We start from the raw sequence: 26,120 nt of genomic DNA on the forward strand, positions 1-26,120 counted from the left end.
GTACATTGCTGAGTTCCCAATAATTCATGATTATATAAGCCAAAGCTTCAGAACTAAATGTGTACCTGAGGTTTTTGTATACTACATTTTATTAGTGCCCTGTATGGAAGGTTAAAATGCATTTCAACATCTAAAATATAATGATAGAGATTAAATATATGTAGTCCTTGCTTTGTGGTCAATTGGGACCAGTTGACCAAACAATTATGAGATGAAGTGGCTACCAAGGGAAACCATGACTGTCCTTATGACCCTCCAAGGTTGCAATTCTGAAGACTGATTATAAAGTTTTATCCCCATCATAATTATGAACTGGCTAAATGAGACAGTTATTAAATGAAGATCACCTCAAGATTTAGTAATGGATTGTTTTTGTTGCTTCTGTTTTAGCCAGTTTTTTTTTTCTTACAAAGATTCTTTTGGTCCAGGAATTAGTAACAGTGAAAAATTGGTGTGCGTTAAAGGAATTTATAGCTGACCTTTGGGAAGCTATGCAAGAGCTGTTAGGGAGAGACTAGGCCAAGAGTTTACACAGTTCAGAGATGGAAGGAACTTTGAGAAAGAAATTCAAACACCACTCTGATTTTAATATAAAATGATGCTGAGTGTCAGGGCTCCAACAAATCCACCCTCATTCAAATCAGAAGTCTCTAGCCGCATCTCAGAGAAAAGTAAATTGATTTATTAGGAGTGGCCATGTTGGTGTAAGCTGGATGCAGCTGATACTAAGTTACATCATACATTTCCCCCTTGACCCTGGTCTTCCCCCCACCCCCTGGATGTGACTTCTCTAATGAGACACATCCTTCTTCAAGAGTCGTCCATCATACTCTCCAATAACCTTCTTATGCTCTGGCAACTTTGGGCTACCAGGGTGATTATCTAGGCCAGGGTGTCCAACCTTGGCAACTTTAAGACTTGTGGACTTCAACTCCCAGAATTCCTCAGCCAGCAAATCTGGCTGAGGAATTCTGGGAGTTGAAGTCCACAAGTCTTAAAGTTGCCAAGGTTGGACACCCCTGATCTAGGCATTTCAAGAATACTCCACTCCTTTTTTTTTCTGGCAGCTAAAAAGACAAAACAAGTATCTTTTTAGTTGACACTGAGATAAACTGTTTCAAATAAAGTGTTTCAAAATTCTGCTACCTGAAAACAATAAAATGGCTTTCTGGAATCACTAGAGCAGGGGTGTCAAACTCAAGGCCCGGAAGCCAAATCCAGCCCAAGGGGTGCTTAGATTTGGCCTGAAGGGCCACCCTGAAAACAGCAAAAGACCGGCCTGCGGTGCCTCTTCCAGCGAAAATGGAGCTCAGGAGGGCTGTGGGCAGCCCTCCTGAGTTCCATTTTTGCTGGAAGAGGGTTGCAGGAGGCCATAATAGCTGAAAACAGAGTATGAGAGGGCCATGGGCAGCCCTCCCAAGCTTTGTTTTTGCTGGCAGAGGGTTACAGGAGGTTGTCATAGCCAAAAATGGAGCTAGGGAGCCCGTTTTTGCTGGCAGATCGCTCAGGCCACTACAGGCACCCCAACGCGAGTGACATCGAGCTGGCCACACCTACCCCAGCCATGGCCCCCACCCCTGAGATCAAACACAACCCTGAGGTGGACCTCAATGAAATTGAGTTTGACACCCCTGCACTAGAGAGTTTCTGTTTTGTTTTGTTTTAGTTGGTCTGACTGCAACTGTTGATTTTATTTGGAATTCTGCTTTTGTTGTACAGTGTTGGTGTTTTTCTAGAAACTGGTCCAAACACTTGGTTTCATTGGTTTAAAAACGGAATTCATTAAGAAAAACCCTATCTGTAAGAGTGAATCGTCACATTGCTACACCTTGCGTTCCAGAAAAGACACAAGGTTTGTTGTGTATTCATGGGCTTTAGGCAAGAACACAAAGCATTTCCTTTCTATGTTTCCTAGGGCAGATCTGAGTCGAAAAGAGTTCTTGTTAGAAGAGCTAAGAACAGTCCAGCCAGACAATTGGATGGAGGTCAGCAAGTTCAGTTTGAATAGTAACAGCCTATTTTAATTAAGTATCCATGACTGCAGAGTCTTCAGAAGATGGTTTGTAACAAACATCCCAATCAATTTCCAGACGTCATTAGTTAACAACCGTGTAATAGTACCCTTTATAATAAAAAAGAAAAATGAGAGCTATAAAAATATACTGTATAACATTTTATGCTATCCCAAATACCTTCCATAATCTGACAAAACAGCTCACAAAAATGACTAGCATGAATAGAACTAATGACAAACAGAAGCATCAAAAGATTAGGGAAAATAGAAGTTTGTGCGGCTCTGATAAAATTGCTTCTGGGAATGAAAAGCACCAAAGTTGTGGGTACTCCACACTGGAAGTTTTTAAGAAGAGATTGGACAACCATTTGTCTGAAATGGTATAGGGCTTCCTGTCTGAGCAAGGGATTGGATTAGAAGACCTCCAAGGTCTGATCCAAATCTCTTATTCTGGTATCCTGAATACAGTCAAATTGTGGATATTAAATCCAATCCACAAAGACCAGACCAATCACTATATAAGCATGGGAAATGAACTGCTCTAGGCAAAATTCTGTATTCTTACTGACAGGTTTCCTGCATCTAGAGATATATATTGTCATAGTAACACAGACACTACACAGCTATCTACCTGCCACAGTTTTCTAAATTATTCAGCATGCCAATACTACAGTGACACTGTGTGAATGATCACATTCATTAATAGAACCCTCTGCAATGAAAACAATGATCACATGTCATCTAGATTGATTGCTATTTATTAAAAAAGAGCATGGAAGGATTTGCAATGATAATTGCATCAATAATTCTAAGTGAAAAAATAGGATGAAGAAAATAGTAATGTGTTAAAATATTTAAAAATTTGTAGTTTCTTCTGTACTTAACCAGAAGTTCTAAAAACTACCAAAAAAAATCAGCATTTTTGCCAACACGCATCAAAAGTAGAACAAGCACTTTAAAAACCTATGATCATTCTTTTTAACATAAAATTCAGAGGGTAAATGTATACAGTTTTAATTCTGCAGAATTTAGCAATTCTGAAATTTAGCCTCAGGAAATCAAATTATACAGATACACATTATGCTTAAACTGAAAACATGCAGTGAAAAAAATATGTCCAGAAGGTCTGGAAGTTGTAAAATGATATCCAAATACTAGTAAGTGTTCATGAAAAATGAGAAAGCAAAACTGAGAAGATCAAAAGACTTGCCTGAATACAGGGGACATTTATCTGCTGGCTGGACTCTTGAAAACTCCCATTAAGATACAAAGACACACTAGAATATTTACTAGCACGTTTTCAAAGCTAACTAGATTATTCTGTGACCAGGCATTCTCTCTCCATTTCCATTTCTTACGCTAACCAGGAAAGTTGAAATAAGAAATGGACTTGGAATATTTTTAGTCCATTTCCACAAAAATAAATACTTGGAACTCTGAGACAATTAATGTTACCAGCATTCATAATTTGCTTTCCCCCCCAGTATGACTTTTAAAGAGTCTTTAGCAAGATTGATTCAAATGGGAGCAGTAGCGATATAAGAATTCCAGAAAATAAACTCTTTTCCATTTAAATATAATACATCTATGCATATATAAGTTTGGGGAATTTATTAATCTGTGCTTTATACAACTGCTTGAAGTCCTGTAACTATGAGAAACAACTCTTACACATGTGCCTTTTTCAGCATTTGTTAAACAAGTTACACAGTGCTTCTATATGCAAACCACACCTATATTTTAAAAATTCTCCAGCTATACAACTATATTTGAAGCTTAGCCACTGTTTCAACATTCACATAGTATATATTATTTCATTTTCATGATTTTTATTAGACTCTTATTTTCAAAGCATGTGTTTCAAGTGCAAATCTCTAAACTTTCCTCCAGCAAACCCTAAATTTGGCTGGTTCAAAATCATTTTACATGTTTACCTTTAGTTTGCTAGAAGTTTCTTCTTTACTTTTCTTCCTCCAGTTCTATAGCATTTTTTAAATTTCAATCAAAATTATGTTTTCCACCTCTTTTAATGAACTATTACTTGCACTTTGTTCTGCATTTTGGCTATCACCTTTTTCTCCCTATATACATTATATAAGATATCTATCATTTTCTTTCTTTCAGTATTCATTTTCTTACATGCATTTTTCCTTGTCCATAGCCTCTTTCTCTTCATCATTATGCCAAGCATCCATCTTCATATTTTCCATTTTTATAACTTAACACACTTCTGAGACACTCTATAATGTAATAACTTTCATTTTGTTCCAGGTGCTTTATCCAACCTTTTTCATTACTTTCATTTTCCATTAATTCTTTTGGTATGTTAATTTATTTGCTAATACCTTTTGCTAATGCTTGGGCCATACACAATTCACGTTTTGTTTTCCACCCATCATTCTATATTTATTCCAAACAACATGCTAAGGATCTATATACAAGTTTTTCATTTGAAGAAACCGAATTTCTTTTCCCAAATCTCCGGCAAATCTTTTCCTTCTCAGCTACATTTTTTCTATCCTTAAAGAAGAGCCCTAATTGTTATTCTACAACATGCATTATTATACTAATGCTCCAACCATTATATATAAAACAAAGCTTGGAAATTTGTTAACTGTAAAATTGAAAATAACTTCCTATATTCCTCCTTATTCTTCATTAAGCCTTATGTTACATTTTGTTTAGACTTAGAGAGATAGTATCTGGACTAGGAGAAAGGAAACCTGGATTCTAGTCCTCCCTTAGACATGGAAGATACCATAGTTGGGTAACTTTGGGTCAGTCGCTATCTTTCAGCCTTAGACTGGATAATAAAAACATAAAGGGAAGTTGTTTTTGCAATCTTATTAAGCAAACTGCATGAACCTGTCTGAGAAGTCACTGGGAACTTTAATTCAAAGGCATCAGCTACTTAATCTTTGTTCAGCTATTTTATAAGGTTTACTGCAGTGTAAATTTAATATCAAACTCCTCTCATAGAATAAAGATCATTTATATGTAGAAAAATGCAAAAAAAAAGAGTCCTCAATTACTCAATAAGCCATCTTGACTACAAATCTGGTAATATATATAGCAACTATTCTAGAATTAGTATTTAGACTATTTTCCCAGCAATAGTTTCTTCATGTTCTTTACACTCAATCATTACAAACAGATGTTAAAATGATAGTATAATCCAAATCAAAAAATCAGTATTTCTCTGATCAAAATTAAATTTTGTCCCTCAACCTACTTTTATATAATACCTTGTGGAATGTAAAAGGTATTGCATTGGAACTTTTTTATCTGTCAGCATAATTTGTAATATTTCCCAATAATCTAGAAAATACCTTATTTACCTGTCCAAGAATGAGGTTTTATTATAGGAAGATTACTATCTATTATTAGAAGATAAGACTTTACCTACTTTGTTCCATCCAACCACTTGTAGCCAATTTGTCTACTATTAATAATTTGTTTGTTTTTAATTTGTACTTTTATTTGTAAGGCATAATAAATCTCAAGCCTCAGTAATATAAGCAATAATTTTTCTTTACTTTTTTTTCCTGTGGAGAAAGAATCTGTGTGCTTCAAATAAAAATTAAGATGAAACATGAATAACACAGCCTAGTTTCATGTTCATATTCTGATTTCAATTCCAACAATGTTACCCTATTCACCTCCCTTTTTATTAAATCTATTCTCATTGAGTTGGAAATCTCAAACGGCTGCACATAATTTGGCACCTCCTGATCTATATACCACTGTGATTTGAACACGAATTTTCTTTAGGCATCACTCGTTTCATCATATTTATAAGGACTATTTTACCTTGAACCAACGTGTGTGTGTGTGTGTGTGTGTGTGTGTGTGTGTGTGTATAAATACCGTGTTTCTCATATAATAAGGCCGGGTCTTTTTTTTTTTTGAGCCCGAAAAAATGGCTAGGCCGTCTTTCGAAGGTGACTTAATTTCCCCCCTTGCATCTTCGGGTGGGCGGGCGGCAACGGCTTGGCTTGGATGTTGACCTTGGCGTTGGTGGGGCACTTCGTATCGGGTCAACGCAGGCAGCACCATATCTGGGTGTGCAACAAAGTACTTCCTAATGGCAAACCCCCCACCATTCCCCCATTTCGCATGTTTTAATATAGGCCTTAATTTGGGGAGGGGCTTAATTTCATTTCATGCCTATAAAACATGCTGGGACTTCCTATTGGGGAGGCCATATTGTTGGAGAAACAGGGTACAAATTGTATCCTAACCAGAGGTGGGATGTAAATATTTTTACTACTGGTTCTGTGGGCGTGGCCAGGTGAGCATGGCTATGTGACTGGGTGGCTGTGGCTTCTTTTTTTTTGCAGTATCCCCCCGCCCCCATGCTCCATTGTTGTTGTTGTTTTGCCTCCTGGGCCTCAGGGAAGCCTCCTGGGAGGCTGTTTTTGCTCCCAGGAGGCTTCCCTGAGGCCCAGGAGGCCAAAAACAGAGCACAAGAGGCTGCGCAGCTCCCTCCTGTGCTCCATTTTTTGGCCTCCTGAGCCTCAGGGAAGCCTCCTGGGCAAAGCAGTAAGATAGCGAGGGGGATCCCAGCACAGCTGATCATCAGGAGAAAAAAAAAATACCAGTTTGGCTGAACAGGTAGCTGTTTTTTTACTACTGGTTCAGCTGAATGGTAACATTTTTACTACCGGTTCATGTGAACCAGGCCGAACCGGTAGAATACCACCACTGATCCTAACAAATAATATTTCCTAAAAGGTTTTATCCCAATTTTGTTATCACTGAGTAGAAAGTGATGCAAGAGTAATCTGCAAATTTTAATTAGTGTATCCGTGTGAGAAAAACGCTGGAACACCTCAGGTTTTCGCAAGAGCAGTTCTCCTTTTTTTCCTTGTTTGAAAATGAACATCTGTATTAGGGGTGTCAAACTCACGTCATCACAGCGGTGTCATGTGATGTATCGTGACTTTTTTCCCCTTCACTAAACCAGGCATGGGCATCTGGCCCATGGGCCGCTAGTTTGGCAGTCCTGATCTATATAATAAAATACCACATTCATCTGTATATTGGAGTTCATATACAAACTAAATCTACTTTAAACTGCATGCTAATCATAGTTGTCTGTGGAGGACAAGAGGTATGTGACTAAATACCTGTTGTGACACAAAGCTTGTCCACCTACATTTTTATATGATGATTTTTATTTATATTTATTTTTTAAAGAAATGTATATAGTCATCTTCTACCAGAGGGGCTGTGGGCACAAGCAAAATTAAAAAACAAAATCTAAATATACAAACAATTAAAAGAATTTAGATTAAGAGACCTAAATCTCTCCGCTGACATACCGTATCCAGACACATCCACACCCGCACCAGAGCACCATTAATATCATGGCCCCTAGTCTTGGGGAAAGCCAGACCTTCATGATCTTCTGAAAGGCAGGCAGGATCGGGGCTTCTGTATTTTGGGGAGAGGCTCAACACAGGCACCATAACAGAGAAGACATGCCTCTTATTAGGATGCAATGCTACTTCGTGTCACAGGCAGTTCATGTCATGGTCATATAAGCTTTATTACTTTGGTGTTATTATGGATAAGAAAGGACCTTTATGGTAAAGTTAAAAGGAAAACAGGAAAGTTTTATGCATTATTATTTGCCCTTGGTAACCTATAAGCATCAATAATTATTAACCCAATTTTCAGATAATAATTTACAATTACGGATCTCCTTCATGCTAAATAATGAAAACTACAATACAGACATCAAACAAGAATGCTAATTGAAGAATAAAATGGGAATTTGTCCCTCAAAAATTATTGTATGAAGACCTCAATAATACATTTCTTTATATAATAAAAAATGGTGAATTTAGTTGTTTTCTTCTTCCCATGTACAGATTAATCTGTTCTGGTTCGTAGTTTTTATAGCCCATCTGCAAATATTCCCATAAGCCTTGAGAAACTTAATCTAGTGTACAGATGGTTTAAATCTCACAAAACTGCTTAGCTTTTGGGAAACAAAATATGCAGTCCTGTGCCATCAGGGCAACAGAAGTGTATACTGAACTATCCTGTGTAAAATTTTATTAACTATGAACTATGCCAATTTTTGATGGCATCTATATAACTTTGTACTATCACTGAGATATTGCCTTAAAAATATGAACAGTAACATCCAAAGTGCAATGAATGTTCTAGTGAGAGCCTGAAAGAACAATCATAGAACAAAATAATTCTATCCTTAGAAATAAAATACAATATTTATAGTTCATAATTTTGTATAGCGCCCATCAATAAAATTGTCAGCACTTATACAAATTTACATATTTCTTAAATTATGCATACATAATAAAAACCATAAAAAGAATAATAAGACAATTATCTTAAAAGGAAAGGGGGAAGGCAAATTTCATCAACACGGTATCACAAGAAAAGGCAATATGTGATGTTTTAGACTAAATCACAGGCAAAATATCTCTCTGTGGTATCATCATGTGATAAATATATAAGATTTCACCCTTTTTCTAAACCGCTCCTGTATTTATCAGTATTGCACTTCTGCATTTGCTGCTGATAAGTCTTTAAAATGATTTATGGGCTTTTTAGTGTCTCATTCTTTGTTACAATTGGGGACTATTAACCAAATGCTCCCATGTGACAGCACATCAATTTGCAGTTATTTCTGCTTTTTGACATTTTCTACCAGATCAGAATGACTCATTTAAAACACTGTTTGTTTCTCTTTGAAAGAAGATAACAATGCTTTTCTTTCCTTTCTTATACATAATTGTAATAAAGTTTCAATTAAACTGTATTCCTAAAACAGCAGCAGTCATGCTGTATGTGCTGTGAAATCAGTTTAACTTTGTCTTGAAAAATCAATAAAAACTGTAGTTAGAATTGGTAAGATGTGGTTTATACAAAGCATTAAACAATATAACATTTACTGATTATATTTAAGAGTGATGGGTTTGCCTATAAAGCGTAGCTAAATTTTGGTTTGTCTATAAACCATATCTATCATTAACTATAAACCATAATTAGCACAAGTTATGAATTCATAGAAAATTGAAAATTAGTCGACAACTTTTTGATTTATCTCAGTAAAGCTGAGTAACAGCATAATATTTTAAAGAGGAACCATACCATACCATAAAATAAATATGATTCTGCTAGAGAGTAAAATCTCAAAACAAGTTGCTAAAAATACATTCTATGCAAGCTTGTCAATGACAACAGAGACCATAGGCAATGGCCTTGTAGGACAGCCACTACGAAGGGAATGGAGCTTGAGCCAGTGAGGAAGATAATTTGAGAAATTAAAATGTCTCAAGCCCCACCCTAGTTCACATGAAGACCAAGGGAGGAGGGATGCACATTCAGACTTGTTACTATTCTGTTACTATAGCTTTTACAATCAAAGCAGTCCCTACCTATCTGGCATTGTTTCTTAGTATGGTCCACTTTGTGGGGCTGAAAAGTGGTTACCTCACTCACTTTGCCAATAGCCTTTTCATTTTGTTTAGAAGCAAACTAAGAACATTATTTTAACATAAGCTAGTATGCAATTTAGGATCAGCACTTTTGTGTTATATATCCAATTTGGTAAGCTTTGCAGTCTTGCCTTAGGCATGAAAGCCGGCTGGGAGACTTTGGGCCAACCATTTTCTCTCAGCCTAACTCAGCTCAAAAGGTTATTGCTGTGGGGAAAATAGGAGGATAAAGAAGTGTTAAGTATGTTCACTGCCTTGAGTTGCTTAAAAGTAATAAAGGTGGAATAAAAAAACAAACAAATAATACACACGTAAAAGCCATAGTTCAAAAATAACAGTAGATTTACACATAATTAAAGCAAAATGGTACAAGTGGCAGTGTTCAAATGCATAGCAACAACATGATTTAGGTACAGTAAATTAAAACTGGCAGAGAATAAAGAATGTTAGGGAGGATGTCAATACTCTATGCACAGATTGGGTATCCAACAAATGAAAAAGTGAATGAATGGAAAAACAAAAAATGAACTTTGTTGATCAACAAATGGATGATCGTATCTGCTGCTAAGAATTTTTCAACCTCCATAAATGTTTCACAAAATTGATCTTGTAGCAGCATAATTGCCAACTGTGATTGATGGAAAAAAATTACTAGGTGGGTCTGAAGATCAAAGCTTCAGGTGCGATTTACCTGCCTGCTGGGAGTAGGTAGGTAGGTAGGTAGAAAGGATCTCCAATGCTCACTGAAAGCCTTCTGTAAGTGAATTCAACAGGCAAGTCTATAGGAAAACAGAAGTCATTCCCACTACCACTGACTTGTTTGCGCACCTCTGATAATTCTGATTCTCTGTTTAGGTAAGGAAATATCTTTAAAACAAAACTACAGGTGGGTTCCCAAAGTCCTTCCCCAAGGAAAAAAAAAAAATGGACCTGACCCCCAACCCCACAAAACCTCAAAAAAAAAAAAAAAAATTAACCAAATTTTTTATATACAGGGCTGATGTAATTGAAAGAAGGCAGTCCTACAGTCCTATCCAAGAGCCAAGCCAAGAAGAGCTTTACAGATCACTATCACCACCTTAAATTATACTAGTATTTTATTTATTTAAGAAAATGTATATGGCCACTCAACTTACTCTCTGTGACTCCAGACAGCTTACAAGGTTAAGTAAACTTACCAGTAATCAATGCAGGGCCTACAGAAATGGTGTTAAATGCTTTCAATGTCAGAAGATGGTAGGTAGGCAACTCTGATATTCTGAACCAGTTGTAATTCCCAAATATTCTTCAAGGGCATTCACCTATAAAGTAGGTCACAGTAATCCAAATGTATAATGAGGGCATGAATCACTATAGTCTTCCCATACCAGCTGGACCAGTGAAATCAAGCTGGACCAGTGAAATCAAGTTCTTATTGGCCTTGGCTTCCTTCTGCTATTTGAGGAGGAGCTGTGAGTCCAAGAGGATGCCCCAGATCAAAGTGCCTAGCCATCCAGAAATAACCTGGAGTTGACAATGAATCTTAGCATATAAACAGTAACTCATCTTATTACCGTATACACTCGAGTATAAGTCGACCCGAATATAAGCCGAGGCACCTAATTTTACACAAAAAAACTGGGAAAACTTATTGACTCGAGTATAAGCCGAGGGTGGGAAATGCAGCAGCTACTGGTAAATTTCAAAAATAAAAATAATTAATTTGGGAAAGCGATCTCACTATCATGAAAGGTTTAATTGATTCACTAACCCAAAGAAGATGATGATGACAGCGGGAGGCAGGAGTCACTCTCTTCCCCTCCCTCGGAGGCCCCCTGAGTCAGGAGTCGCTATCGCCGGCGCGGCCCCAGTCCCGCGTCGCCTCGGGAAGGAAGGCAAAAGGAAGAGCCGCGGCAGTGCTTTGCAACAGCAGCAGTGGCACCGGGAGGCTCAGGCTCAGCGGCTCCTGGTTTTGCCGCACCCTTCCCAAGGCAACGCGGGACCGGAGCCGCACTGGCGGCAGCAACTCCCGACGGGCTGGGGCTCAGCCGGACACCTGAGCGGAGATGTAGGGAGAAGGCAAAAGCGACGGAAGATCCTTCAGGGGAAACTGAGGGGGAGACTCACCCTTGGTCCAGATGAGCCCCTTCCCGCCCCTAAGGAAGCAGAGGCAGCCAGCAAGGGCAGGCAAGCCCGCTTCACAGACTCCGTCCGTCCGTCCTCACTCACACCCACCCAAAGCCACTAAGTCCCCAATTGCGCAGCCCAGAATCCCTTCCCGAGGCGACGCGGGACTGAGGCTGCACCGGCGGCAGCAACTCCCAACAGCCCCAGCCGGACACCTGAGCGGAGCCCGGGCGGAACTGCCTGTTGCCGCCGTGGGCGCCCGTTGTGGCGCTGGCTGCCCAAGTAAAGAACAGGGCCGCGCCGGACCATCGGAGAAACGGAGCAAAGCCGGACACCAGCAGCCGCCTCCTCGGCGAAAGCCTCCCCAACCAGCCGGCCGGTCTCCTCCTCGGTCACACAGAACAAACAGGCAGAGAAGGAGGAGAGCAGCTGGCCAGGGAGGCCTCCCGTGCTGCGAAAGAAGCAGCCAACGATGTCCGGCGCTGTCCTGCTCCACGCGCTGGCTGCTAGGACTTGCCGGGCCCGGCACATAGAACAGGGCGGTGCCGGATGTTGGAGAAGCCGAGCGGGCCGAAGTGACCTCGGCTCGCGTTGTTTTCTGAGCCTAGAGCCAGGGCGCTTTCATTGCACGGCGGAGCTTCTTGTCTCGGAAAAACCGGGTGTCGTTGCTACCCCTGAGGGAGGCCGATTCTGGGCTGCGCGATTGGGGGACTTCGTGGCTTTGGGTGGGTGGGAGTGAGGACGGACGGAGTCTGTGAAGTGGGGCTTGCCTGCCCTTGCTGGCTGCCTCTGCTTCCTTAGGGGCGGGAAGGGGGCTCATCTGGACCAAGGGTGAGTCTCCCCTCAGTTTCCCCTGAAGGATCTTCCGTCGCTTTTGCCTTCTCCCTACATCTTCCCTCTGTTAAAATTCCACACACACACACACACACTTATTTTCGGGCGGATAGATTTCGTGTCTGAGCATTCTCACATGACGGTGGGTCTTTCCCCCCTAAAAACAGTTAAAAAAAGAAAAATATATCCTCATGCAAGAACTTTTTTGCTTCCGATTACCCCCATGCTTAAAAGTTGCAAAGGAAACACGGAAGCAGGGAAGCGCCTGCCCAGCTCCGGAGCTCCACACCATTTTTTTCAGAGGGAATCTGACTCAGTATAAGCCAAGGGGATTTTTCAGCACAAAAAATGGGCTGAAAAACTACTTATACTCAGTATATACAGTAGGTTCAGCTTTAGTCTGTTCTCCCTCAACCAGAAAATGTACATGGCCATAACACCCTCTCTAATACTTGAACAGATAATTGACAGCATCTTACCTGTACTATTGTTCAAAGTGGGGATATAGTGTCATTACTTTATTAATGATATTGTACCCTGGTACCATAAATGACTGTACATGTTATAATTAGAATTATATAAGCTATTGTTCTTTAGAACTACAATACAATGCTTAATGCACTTTCAATTGCATGTTAACTTTAATGGAAAAGCTAACTGTCATCTTTTTTGACAGTTATGTTCATTTCCTTACTTTATACAATCCAATGAAAGAAGTTAATTTTTTCCAGTGCAATCTACTAATCTGGTTACAGCATAAGACTTTGGGCAGTTTCATACACTCTAAAGTGCTCCCTAAGAACACAAATTAAAATTTTATTTAAAAATACATTGAATATACACAACAAATTGTTATGATTATTACACCACCTCTGATATCAGTTCCAGAAATTTAACTGTGTGTGCTTTTAAATCTAAACCAGGAAGAGTTATATATTAAAAATATATTAAATCCATATTTTAAAAATATAAAAAACTCCATAGCTATAATATCAGAGGGTCATTTTAATTTAGAATGTTAGATATGCAAGGTTAATTTTGTTAAATGGTCCACCATGATCCTTTTAAATTAAAGATTTTTGTCTTCAAGCCAAACAGGTTAGTAATAACAGCTATCGAAGGAAACAACACAGATATGAAGATGAAAATGTAGTAATCCACTGTGAAAGGTTAAGTACCTTGAGGGCAAATGGCAGAGCAATGTACTCCACATTCTGTAGCTATTCTGTAGTATTTTATCACTTTCTGAGAAATATTTTACTTTAATATCACTGCAAATTATTAATTTAGCACCCATATAAAAAGAAACTTAATTTCTCTATTTACTTTGATCACCAACATTTTCATCCAGAAAACTGTGAACACTTTGAATCACAGCTTGTGGTGCAGTCATTGGAAATTATATTAGGTAGAATATCTTTCCTCAGATGCGTTCCAGATGTATTAATCAATAACTCCCATTATTCTCAAGAAGCATAACCAACTGATCGTGATGGAAGCTACAGTATATCTCAGCTTTTTCTAAGTACTGTATTCTACCTTCCCTACTCATACCTGTGTACAAACAGGTAGTCCTTGACTTAAACCACAATTATGGACTACCTGTAATGTAGTATTAGCCCATCTGGTCATATTTCTTGTCTGACTAATTGGCAAGGTTGACACTCAACTAGGGAAGGAAAAAGCTCGTTCAAACTTGCAACATTCTGTTACTATAGCTTTCCAATAAAAGCAGTACTGTAAGACCTACATGGCAATGGTTTTCTAGTCTGGTCTCCTTAAAGGATAGCTAACCAGAAGGAAGAAAGAATTAACAGTTGTCCTGTTTTATTCAGTCTGATACCAATGGCTTTTAAAATACATCTATATAGAAATCCATCTGTAGTATTGACACATAAGACAACTATCAAATCTATTGACATTCCTAATAACCCAACCAGCATATGTGAACTTTCTGTGAGTCTCTTCATAAACTTTTCCATATTTATTTATGTTTGGTGAGAGGCAGTTTGGTACAGTGGTTAAGGTACTAGCCTATAAACCAAAAGACTGTGAGTTCTAGACCAATTTTAGGCATAAAAGCTGGCTGGATGACATTGGGCCAGTCACACTCTCTCAGCCAAACCTAACTCATAGGATCATTGCTGTGAGAAAAATACGAAGGAGTATTATATATGTTCACTATCTTGAATTACTAATAATAAAGATGAGATAAATCTGTAATAAAATCTGTCAGGAGGATATGAAACAATTAATATGGATAGGAATAGCTAGCCTTCCAATAAGACAGAATTTTGCTATACAGAATTTTATTGAAGAAGTCAGTTTCACACACACATTGTTTAAATAAACCAATCACATTATGACCTAGGATCCTATGAGACCAAATTACAGGTGGTCCTCAACTTACAACCACTTGTCTGCTGATTGTTTGAAGTTATAACAACACTAAAAAGAGTGACTTATGTCCATTTTTCATACTGCTCTAGCAGCATCTCCATGGTCACATGATCAAATTCAGATGCTTGGCAACTGGCGTGTATTATGACAGTTGCAGTGTCCCAGCCTTATGTGATCACCTTTTGTCACCTTCTGACAAGCAAAGTCAATGGGGAAGCCAGATTCACTTAGCAATCATGTTACTAAGGTAACTGCAGCAATTTATTTAACATCTGTGGCAAGAAAGGTAGTAAAACAGCAAAACTCATTTACTGTTTTGCTTAGCAACAGCAATTTTGGGTTCAGTTATGGTCATAAGTTGGAGGACTACTTGTCTAGAACTAATATTGTCTAAAGTTACCTTTCTGTTCCATTGCACCAAGCTTATAAATTTTGGGAGTCAAATCTCATGTACTATTTGTCCTATTTTGTTATAAAAAATGGTTCTTTGGAAAATTCTACAGTATTACATCAGTAATCCATTAAGAAATAAACCAGCTGACTAGCAACAAAGTATTTTAAATGTTTTGTAGCTACGGATAATAAAATACTGTTGTTTAGGCCCAGTAAGTACATGCAGTACTATTCCCAACAGGATTGACCTAATTATAAGAAATGTAAATAGAACAGAAGTTGTACTATCTTAACTCACCTGTTTATGCCACATATCATTACAAGAATCAGACTATATTTGTGCTCAATTTATCCTGAGATTTTACTTCTATCTAGCATTTTTCTATTCTGAAAATTAATCAAATTGATCATATTAATCAAGTAACTCTGGGAAGCTAACAAGTTATAAGACCAAAAACATACATATAAAACAGTAAAAAGAACAATAAAAGATACAATGTAAAAAACATACATATAAAACAGTAAAAAGAACAATAAAAGATACAATGTAAAAAGTAATCAATTTTTCAACCCAAACTCCATTAACCTCCTGGATTTAAAGAACCAGGTGAAAAGAACCAGGTTTTTATGGTTTCCAACAGGGCCAGGGCCATCAAAAGTTCAGGGACAGGGTAGTTATCCCACAGGGTAAGCACCATTGCAGAAAAGGCACTTAACACAAACATTAAATATAAGAGATTTAGGAAAAGGAAGTATGCTAAATATGTTCCTAACAAATTCACTTTTAAATGTCTTCATTTTAAATCCTTCTTGTAGCCAAATATCAATCTTTGTATTCAATATCAATTTAATACACACTGACATTCTGTCTTTCAGCTATACCTGCTCAACAGAAAATAGTATTACAATAAATCATTTATATCAAGGTTGACTGACTCAGCCTTCCATCCTTCCGAGGTGGGTAAAATGGGGACCCAAATTGTTGGGGGCAAAACATTGACTCTGTAAAACACTTAGAGAGGGATGTAAAGCACTGTAAAGCTTTATATAAATCTAAGTGCTATTGCTATTGCTGTATTGCTGTTGTTCCAAGTTGCAATAGCACAATGTCAAAGTTATGGCATCATCATATTACACAGTGTGGTAGCATCATAAGGCAGTGTTCACTAACTCTGTACCTTCCAGGAGTCTCGGTCCACAGGAAAAGAACGTTGAGTTTTGAGTAATCTCATATAGTGAACACCAGATTGAATAAGTTTAGTATGAAAGACAAAAGAAGCTGAACAAGTATTGGAATATGGGGAAAGAAAGTTGTGCTTGGTTGATGTGTTCCTCCCACAAGACTTGGCAATATTTTACCTACCATAAAACTTAGCTAGCATAAGTAGCTGATGCAGGACAATACATGCCCAGAGGAGTAAACAGGATGCCTAAAAACTGCCTCGCCCGCCCAGTGTTATCCTCAACCACAACAGAGATAAATTTACAATGTAAAGAAAGAATGTTCACTCAAATGTCCTACCAAGTTCAGTGTGACTATTATATAAGAGGCTTCAGCTTCGGTTACCAGGCAGTACAAAGTGCTAAATCATATGACAGTATTTTGCTCCATTTTTTTCCCAGCAAGGAATTTGCTTAAAGTTAATGCTACCAACTGATAAAAGGGAACAAACTTACCTTCTCAGAATCCAAAGGACACAGTTACTTCCTATCCAGAGGTTCATTGCTTTAAAGTAGGCTGAAGGACATGCGACAAAGCCTGAGGAAGCAGCTTGCTAGTATAGTAAGAACCATAAATCTTATAATCCATTCCCCATTTACCCCAAGACTACCAACAGACAAGAATAGTACTTTTATATTCTTTCATTACACTTGATCTTAGCCCAAAGGACAAGAAGCCTTCTGTTTTAATATTATAATATTGGGTTGGTATGCCAGCTTTTATGTATTTATAAGATTTTTATCCCAGCTTTTATTACTGTATAAGTAACTCACGACAGAAAATATACATAATACCCAGAGTGTGTGACTTGCCCAAAGTCATCCTACTGGCTTTTATGCTGAAGATGGAACTAGAACTCACACTCTCCTGATTTCTAAGCCAGGACCTTAACCACTACATCAAGGTGGCTCTCTGTTAGGCACCTCATAGATTCCACAGATATTACTAAAACTGTTGCAATTTTTAATGATGTTATTTTATACTGCCCTATGACCAAAAATGAAAGGTATGCATTATGCTCTTAAACTGCCTTTAGAAAAAACTAACAATGTTTCTAAATACCGTGTCAGAGGAAATAGGCTTATGGGTGTGGTTTGCAGAATTTCCTTACAAAATAAAAAGAACAAATGCCTACATTAAAACATTTCAAAACAGATAAATGTAATTGAAAACATATTTAAAAGTACCTTTAAAATTATAAAAGTCAGATGGAGAAGAGGGTTGTGACCACTTGGGGAACCCAATATTACATCTTTCAGGGCCAATTTTCCCACTATATCTACCAAGGAAGAAAATATGGTTTTTTACCCAAAAGATATGAGGAAGTTGTTACATTTTATCCAAAACCAGAAATATTTCTTTTCATCTATTTTAAATGAGTGTTGGCAACTCTAAAAACACCATAGAAATGTTTTACATTGACAAGTGCTGTGAATTTAGAAAAGAAAATGCATCATCTATCAAATATGTTCATTAGACTCAGTGACCCAATATTATACATTTTACTTAATTTTCCAGGTCCACACAACCCATCATAAGCTAGCTTTATGCACTAGGCTTGCATTACTGCTACATTAAAATAGGTTTGGCTAATTCATAGTTGAATGAATATATATCATGGTTTCAAGAATATGGCCTTTCAATAAGTATAGTTTTTATGCAGATAAAAAACAACTATTTCCAAATATAGTCTTGATCCCAGAAAGTACCTGTAAGAGGATATTCTCTTTAAAGATTAAAAAAAAACCTCCAGTTATTAGCTGGTGACCTAAATAATGTACCAATCGAGCAGCGTGGATGAAACCGAGCTTCCTAGAAATGAAGTCGCAATACCTCAGCCAACTCTTTTATTTTATTTACTTATCTTTTAAAGGAGGGGTCTCCAACCTGGGCCACTTTAAGGCTGGAGGACTTCAACTCCCAGAATCCCCCACCCAGGTTGGAGACCCCCGTTTTAAAGCGCAACAGGAAGACATATTTGAAACTGTATGTTCAAGATCGCTAGCAATTGGTATAATTTAGCTGTAATATGCGGCTGCTTACATAGAGGAGGAGGAATTCATTTCCGCGTTCGCCTCTTTTCCAAGCAGCGCGACGCCCTCCGTCTCCAAACGAGAGCGGATTAAAAAGCTCGTTGTTTTCCGGCCTTGTTTCGGGAGGAAGAGACGCTCCCGGAGGGACGAAGCCGAGGAAAACAAGCGAAGAGGATGCTTTGAATCAGCTATTGCCGAGCTCGGCCCAAGGGGGAAAAAACAAGAACCACCCAGTCCAGTTGTGAACGCTTTTTGCGTTCACGCCTCCGCTTCCCAAGTATGCTAGCCATTTTACAAAGGAGGGCGGGTGGAGTACTTCTGGTTATGCAACAAGTCTCGGAAATACTTTTTAAAGGACCGGGGTCTCCAACCTTGGTAACTTTGACGGCATGTGGGCTTCAACTCCCACAATCCCCCAACCAAGCAAAGCTTCTGGGAATTGAAGTCTATGGTTGGAGGCCACCACCGCTCCCGCTTTATGGCATCTGAGGAGAGAGGAAGATGCCCGTGGAAAATCCGGACAAAAACTCACCAGTGTTTTAAATCCGGCGCCTTATAGATTCCCCCCCCTCCGCCCCCCGCTTCCTATATTTCGAAAGCGTTTCCATTGCTACGCCTTTTCCTTTCGAATGAATAGGAACGGACGTCCCCTCAGCTTTGGAAGGAGAGAAAAAGGCGAAAGGAAAAGAAAAAAAGAAAAAAAACAACAGTCCGGGGTTTGTTTGTTTTTAGGCTCAGTCAAGAGTGCGCGATCGCCCGATTAAGACGCAGCCGTCAAGGTAGCACGACGAGCCCCTCTTCCATCAGACGATTCCCACGCCCTTTTCTCCCGGTCTCCCTTGACGGCCCCGGTGTCCCTAACGACCGGCATCTCCAACCTTGGCAACTTGAAAAGATGGCTAGGAAATTCTGGGAGTTGAAGTCCCCATCTCTTCAAGTTGCCAAGGTTGGGGACCCCTGGTCCACGAGGGAACTTTTTCCCTCCACATTCCCACATGGTTGGCGAAGAGGCGACAAATATACTGGCTCCCACCCCATTTGCTCTGGAAGGACTTTTTAAAGGGGGAATACCTTGGTAACTGGCGGTTTGAGGCGACTCCCACAATCCGCCAACCAAGCTTCCTTCCTGGGAATTGAAGTCTATGGTGAGGGCTCTTTATGGTCGCCGTGGAAAACGGACCTCACCAGTGACGCGTGTCTCCCCCCTCCGCCCCCGCTTCCTATATTTCGAAAGCGTTTCCATTGCTACGCCTTTCCTTTCGAATGAATAGGAACGGACGTCCCCTCAGCTTTGGAAGGAGAGAAAAAGGCGAAAGGAAAAGAAAAAAGAAAAAAAACAACAGTCCGGGGTTTGTTTGTTTTTAGGATCAGTCAAGAGTGCGCGATCGCCCGATTAAGACGCAGCCGTCAAGGTAGCACGACGAGCCCCTCTTCCATCAGACGATTCCCACGCCCTTTTCTCCCGGTCTCCCTTGACGGCCCCGGTGTCCCTAACGACCGGCATCTCCAACCTTGGCAACTTGAAAAGATGGCTAGGGAATTCTGGGAGTTGAAGTCCCCATCTCTTCAAGTTGCCAAGGTTGGGGACCCCTGGTCCACGAGGGAACTTTTTCCCTCCACATTCCCACATGGTTGGCGAAGAGCGACGAATATACTGGCTCCCACCCCATTTGCTCTGGAAGGACCCAAAGGGGGGGGGGGAATACCTGGCGGGTTTGAGGCGACTCCGCTCTTCCTTCCCGTGGGGTCGTCGCCACCCTAGACGCGTGTCTCAGCTGACTTGATTATAATAATCCGCGTGTTTGGCCGGCTGAAAGTTTTTCCTTTTGAAGCGAAAAAGAAGAAGATGCCCCCTCGGTCGATTGGAGGGGGTCGCTTAGATGGATTCCATGATGCGCGATTCGGAGCGGCCTTCGGGGACAGCGAGAGAGAGAGGCGGCAGGCGGGGGGAGCGCCGTTCCCGACAACAGCCACAGCAGGTAAGTCCCTCCCTGTGCCTGCTCGAGCGTCAGCGTCCCGCTCTGAGCCATAATCCTCCAGGCGCTGAGGGGAAGGGCGGGGAGCCGGAGTAAGTCTTGAATTCCCGGCTCCTGGAGTTGTCCAGGAGGAGTTTAAGGCGATCACGTGGCGGATTTACTCGTCCTGGACCGAGGAGGAAGGGAAGCGGTGCCGTCCGGCAGCAGTCAGACGGCGGGCGCGGGATCCGAACTTGGAATTTATAGACTAATCGAGTTGGAAGAGACTTTGGAGATACATAAATTGTTTCAACTTCTACCCTCAAAACGACGCTATAGAGCACTGTACATCAGAACAACTAGACACAAGAACAGTTTTTCCCCCCGAATAAGATCACTGCTAAACTACTAATTCCCACAATACCGTCAAACTGTTTAGTAAGACTGTATTACTATTATTCTTCTCATCCTTCTATTACCTATCTCTTCCCACTTATGACTATAACCGTGTTGCTTGTATCTTTACAATTTATATTGTTTTATTGTTCCCTAGTATGATTTGATTCTTATTAGTAACCTATGACTATCACTAAGTGAGGTATCTTACGATTCTTGATTGATGAATGTATTTTATATTTTCTTTTTTTTTTTTTTTTAAACAAGTTTTATTGATTTTCAAAACACACAAGTCATCATTATCCATTACATGTTTAAACCTTTTTCCATTATAAATTTAACAAGTCAGATAAACTATAATTCTGTTTTAAACCATTTCCATATAAACATACAAAACCTCTTATCCAATTTCCCTTTATTTCTCTTCACTCTTATTCAATTTTATTATTATTATTTCATCTCCTTCTTTCTGACTTAGTTACCATTATTCTCATTCTATATTTCTACAAGGTTTTATTAATTTCCCCCAAAAAAACAACATAATCACACAACACACAAAACATAAAAAGATCTTTTTGGAAAGTAACTTGGACCCAGGTATCTCTCTTTTCATGGACTTCAATAATATTCAGGCTCATCTTACATATCATTACTTATTTTATTTACCATTCTAAGTCTTCTATATTAACTTCTCCACATATTTCACTCTTCTTGATTCTATCTTAATTAATCATCTTAATTGAGTCATTATATTTATATCTTTTGTCCATTCTCTATTATACTTTTGTCTCATTCCTTTTAAAAAGAAAGAAATTTCTCCTGAAATCACTAATCAGAGTATGATGCCTTTCTATCTCCCCACTAAATTAATCAAATTAATCTTTAAACTACCCAATCCGATTTTGCTTGGTACATTCTAACTGAATAATACATCTAAAACAATTAAATACATAGTTAAGCAATAGATTTAAATATTAAAAACAAAATACTATAATGAAAATTTTATAATAACATCAATACCATAATCTTAATAAACTCTTTAATTAAAGTTTAATATTCTAAATCTCCCTCAAATTATATTTTCAAACCAATCATTATTAACATTCCAACATTTTAATCTCTTATCAACTCTCAAGCCATTTAAATTTTCTATTTCTGATACAATACTACAATATCATCTTATGTACCTTGCAAAAACTCTTTGAAGAAATTGTACTTATCCTTTATCCCTAAAAAAATTTCTTTTTCTCATTTAATTTCAAAACTTTGTAGCTTTTCTCCACCTTTTCCCTTTCTTTCTTCCCCAACAAACCTTTCTAGCCCCCTTCTTCTAGCCTCTGCCTTACTGGCTTCTCTTCTCTGTTGTATTCCTCTTCCCTTTTGTTTACCATCCTTATATTGATTTTGCACCTTGTTTTTCCCTTTCTTAAATGTTTTTTTAAATCTTAAGTCCTTTATTTCTCTTCTTTTTCCTCTTCCTTCCCTCTTGGTCAAGTTCTGAGATTTATTAAAGATGGCTTCCTCTCTTTGTTCTTCTTCTGCTGTCTTCATCTGTTGCAATGTTTGTTGATAATTAATAAGCGCCATTTCTAAAAAAAAGAAAGGCTTCTTTCAAACCATCTTTACCATTTTGTTTTGCTTGCTCATAATCTTTTCTCAGTTCCTCGATAGAAGAAGCCATTATAAATCTTTTCTTTTCTTTTCTCTTACAACAGCCAGAATATTCCAAAGGAAAAATAAGACAATCCCAAAGTTCTCAGTCAGTCCAAACCAAGACAGAGTTCCCACTCTCTCCTCCTGGGGTAGTATCAATTAAAAAAAAAGAAAGTCCAAATCTGTTTCTTAAAATCTTATTGCAATATATTTTAGTCTTTCAATCCTTAAGGCATCTTCTCCAACAAGGTCTTAGCATACAAATATTTTTTTTTAGTCCTCTCTTTTCCCACTCACCGCTTAGAGCCAGTTTTCACCTAAAAAAATAGGTTTCTTAATGTTCACTTTTTATTCCGTAAAAAAGAGGTAAGCTATCCTTTCAGCACCATTAAACTGCCGCTTTTTTTCCTCTTTCTCGAAGGTATCATTCAGAAAGTCATACTTTTCAGGAATTTTGTTAAATATGTCTTAGAGTCCTAGGAACCAAGAAAGACTTTCTCCTCTCAAGCACTTTCTCCACTTCCTCCTGCGCATTCTTACCCGGCTGCCAGCTTCTTTGTGGCGGCCATTGCGGTTCCGCCGCTGCACCGTCCTGGGAAAAGGGGTTCTACCGGCCGGGGGGGTCTGCAACACCCCCAAACCCTTCTCCGGATCCCCTACCTTCAGCTGCCCCTGCAGGTGGCCTAGCTCCCGTACCCGTCTGGGTCGGAGCCCCAAAACGACTAGCGCGGCAGGATCGCGCAGCCGCAAATCCTGCCGCTCGCTGAAGCCGACAAACCGAAATCCGTATTTTATATTTTCTTTATGTACCCGGAGAGCTTACACACAAAAGACAAATTCATTGTGTGTCCACTCACACTTGGCCAATAAAGAATTCTATTCTATTCTATTCTATTCTATTCTATTCTATTCTATTCTATTCTATTCTATTCTATTCTATTCTATTCTATTCTATTCCAATCTCCTGCTCAGGTAGAAAGTTCTATGTACCATTTCTGACAAATGGTTGTGCAATCTCTTCTTAAAAACTTCCACTGTTGGAACAATCACAACTTCTGAAGGCAACTGGTTCAACTGATTAATTGTTCTGTCAGGAAACTTCTCCTTAATTCCAGAGTTGCTTCTTTCCTTAATTAGTTTCCATCCATTGCTTCTTGTCCTGCCTTCAGGTGCTTTGGAAACGATGACCCCCTCTTCTTTGTGGCAGCCCCTTACATATTGGAGCACTGCTCTCATGTTGCTCCCAGTCCTTCGTGTCATTAAATCTTGAAATGGGGGGGAGAGGGGAGGCTGAGCAGAAGCCTGCCGATTGTGTGCCATCTTGATGTTACAAAGCACTCTGTGCTCTTGCTGGGACAAAAAGTCCTTTTAGAGTTTATGGAGCTATTGAATAAAACACGTTTGACTTGTAAGTTTACCTTGGTTAGTACAGACGCTCCCTGGAGTTCCGCCTTCCTGGCCTTTCGCTCTAGAAAGCAGCTTAATTCTCTGAGATTCCACACAAACCTTTCCTCCGCTGCCAGGCAACCAGTGGCACTTCTAATATTGTTGCCCCATTAACTTTTCCTGTTTTCGTTCACCAAAGCTCAAAAACGAATTGCTTCTAGTGGGAGATTAGAAAGAGAAATGAATAATCCCGTCTTGCCAGAGCCAAGAAAGATGGTAACAATTAATGTACATTCACAGTAACTCTTTAAAAAATTAAATCTTAAATATTTCTGCCGTATTTCAATCGGTGGCAGCACTCGCTTGAGTTGGAAAGTTGAGGAAAATCAGTCTACTCAGGAGCTAAAAGCCTTGGAAATGATCCTTTATCTCCTGTTTTTACAGTGCAGCAACTTTGTGAGGTACCGGTATGTTGTGACTCACTTCCATGGTTAAGGGTGTTGTGACTCACTTCTATGGTTGAGGGTGGACTTCAACTGAATTCTAATACAATATCTTAACCACTGCCCCACTGTGGTTACACACTGAGAGATAATCATACATACAAGCATGTACTTCCTAATTTCTGTAAATTAGGCTTCTGTACCCTAAACATCATACAGAAAGCCTATTTTTTTCTGCTTGGAAACTAAGTCTATTTTTGAGAAAGGTGAATCAATCTTGTTGAAGTGCAATTTTTTAAAAATGCAAAATTCAAGTATATACACGCTGGCAGGTAATTCATCCTGTTACATTTATCCACTGTATTTTTCAATAAAAACTACATGTATTTGATGAACCATGGTGCTGCTATATATTTCTCATTTTGAGAAATACTATTTTCAGAATGCTTTATCTTTAATGCTTAAATCTCTTGCTGTTAGAGATTTAATGCTTAAATCTTCCTGTTAGCAACAACCATTTTCTGAACCTTTTCCACCTGATAGGGAAAACAGTTGGATAAAGTGATTTAGATGGTTAGAAACAGGATTAAACACCAGCAATAAAAAATAACCACCACCCCTTCTATCTCTCTTAAATATGTTATTAGAAATTGTACTAAAGGATCAACTGGTGTATAACAATTTCAGGAGTGCAAGTGACATATTTGTCATCTGTGTGTGAGTGTGTGCGCGCGCGCTTAAATCTAATTACCATCCTGAGAATGGCAAGGAATAAAATGTACATTTCTGATTTTTTTTTAATATTTTCAGCCACAGTCCTGTTTTTCAATAGATGTATATCTCACAACTGTATATTATATGTGTAGTTAACCAAGACCAACTCTACTCTCAACCATGGTGTCTCATTGGATGACTTTGAGTTATTTACTGTCTCTAAGGCCAATCTTTTTCTCATCTTTTCTGTACCTAGGTCTGCCTTCTGGACACCATACCAGCAAGGATTAGGTTGTCCCAGTTCTGCTTACCTTTCCAAAAGCCTTGAAGACATTGCTTCCCAGGCATGGACTTGGGAGGATAATTAGGAGCAACTGTTGATGTAGGGAATGGTTGGCAGCCACTTTGTGTTTTAGTTGGTTGTGAAACGTATTTCGTATTGCATTGTATTTTATATTTAGTTGGTTGTGAAATGTATTTTATATTGTATTGTATTTTATATTGTATTTAGTTGGTTGTGAAATGTATTTTATATTGTATTGTATTGTATTTTATATTGTATTTAGTTGGTTGTGACATGTATTTTATATTGTATTATATTGTATTTTATATTGTATTTAGTTGGTTGTGACATGTATTTTATATTGTATTATATTGTATTTTATATTGTATTTAGTTGGTTGTGAAATGTATTTTATATTGTATTGTATTAACATTGTATTTTTTAAATCTTTGTAGCTACCCTGTCAACTAATCAGAGTCACGTTTTCTGAGATGGACAGCCATGTATATTTAAATAAACATATCTATCTCTAAGGATTGTTTTTGCAGAGTCCCCATATAAACTGTCTTGAACTCCTGGAGGAAAAGAAGTCTATCAGTTTAACAAATACAATAAATATGTCACAAGTATAAAAGCAGAAAATTGGTGCTATTGTATACGATCATCATGGGAAAACGTACATGAAAACAACAGAGTACTTTTGATGGGATATCCCATCTAAGACAAAGTTGAAAGGTGGATTTTCCCCTAAATAACATCTTTAGAATAAATATTGTGTACATGATTTAATATGAATGAAAGACAAAAATCAGAGCA

General features: G+C 38.7%; 1 protein-coding gene across 1 annotated transcript in view; it reads right to left on the minus strand.

The window, feature by feature from the left end:
• FHIP1A (FHF complex subunit HOOK interacting protein 1A) overlaps nucleotides 1-20,519 on the minus strand; it is a 77,434-nt gene extending 56,915 nt beyond the window's left edge. The window contains exon 1 of the mRNA XM_026668755.2: nucleotides 20,181-20,519. The gene's annotated coding sequence lies outside the window, so the exon portion shown is untranslated. The remainder of the gene's footprint in view (nucleotides 1-20,180) is intronic.
• Nucleotides 20,520-26,120: the final 5,601 nt, after the last annotated feature.

Source organism: Notechis scutatus, chromosome 4 (assembly GCF_049901735.1).
Source record: "Notechis scutatus isolate UNSWTSFEM ecotype Mainland chromosome 4, rNotScu1.2, whole genome shotgun sequence".
Classification (NCBI taxonomy): Eukaryota; Metazoa; Chordata; class Lepidosauria; order Squamata; family Elapidae; genus Notechis; species Notechis scutatus.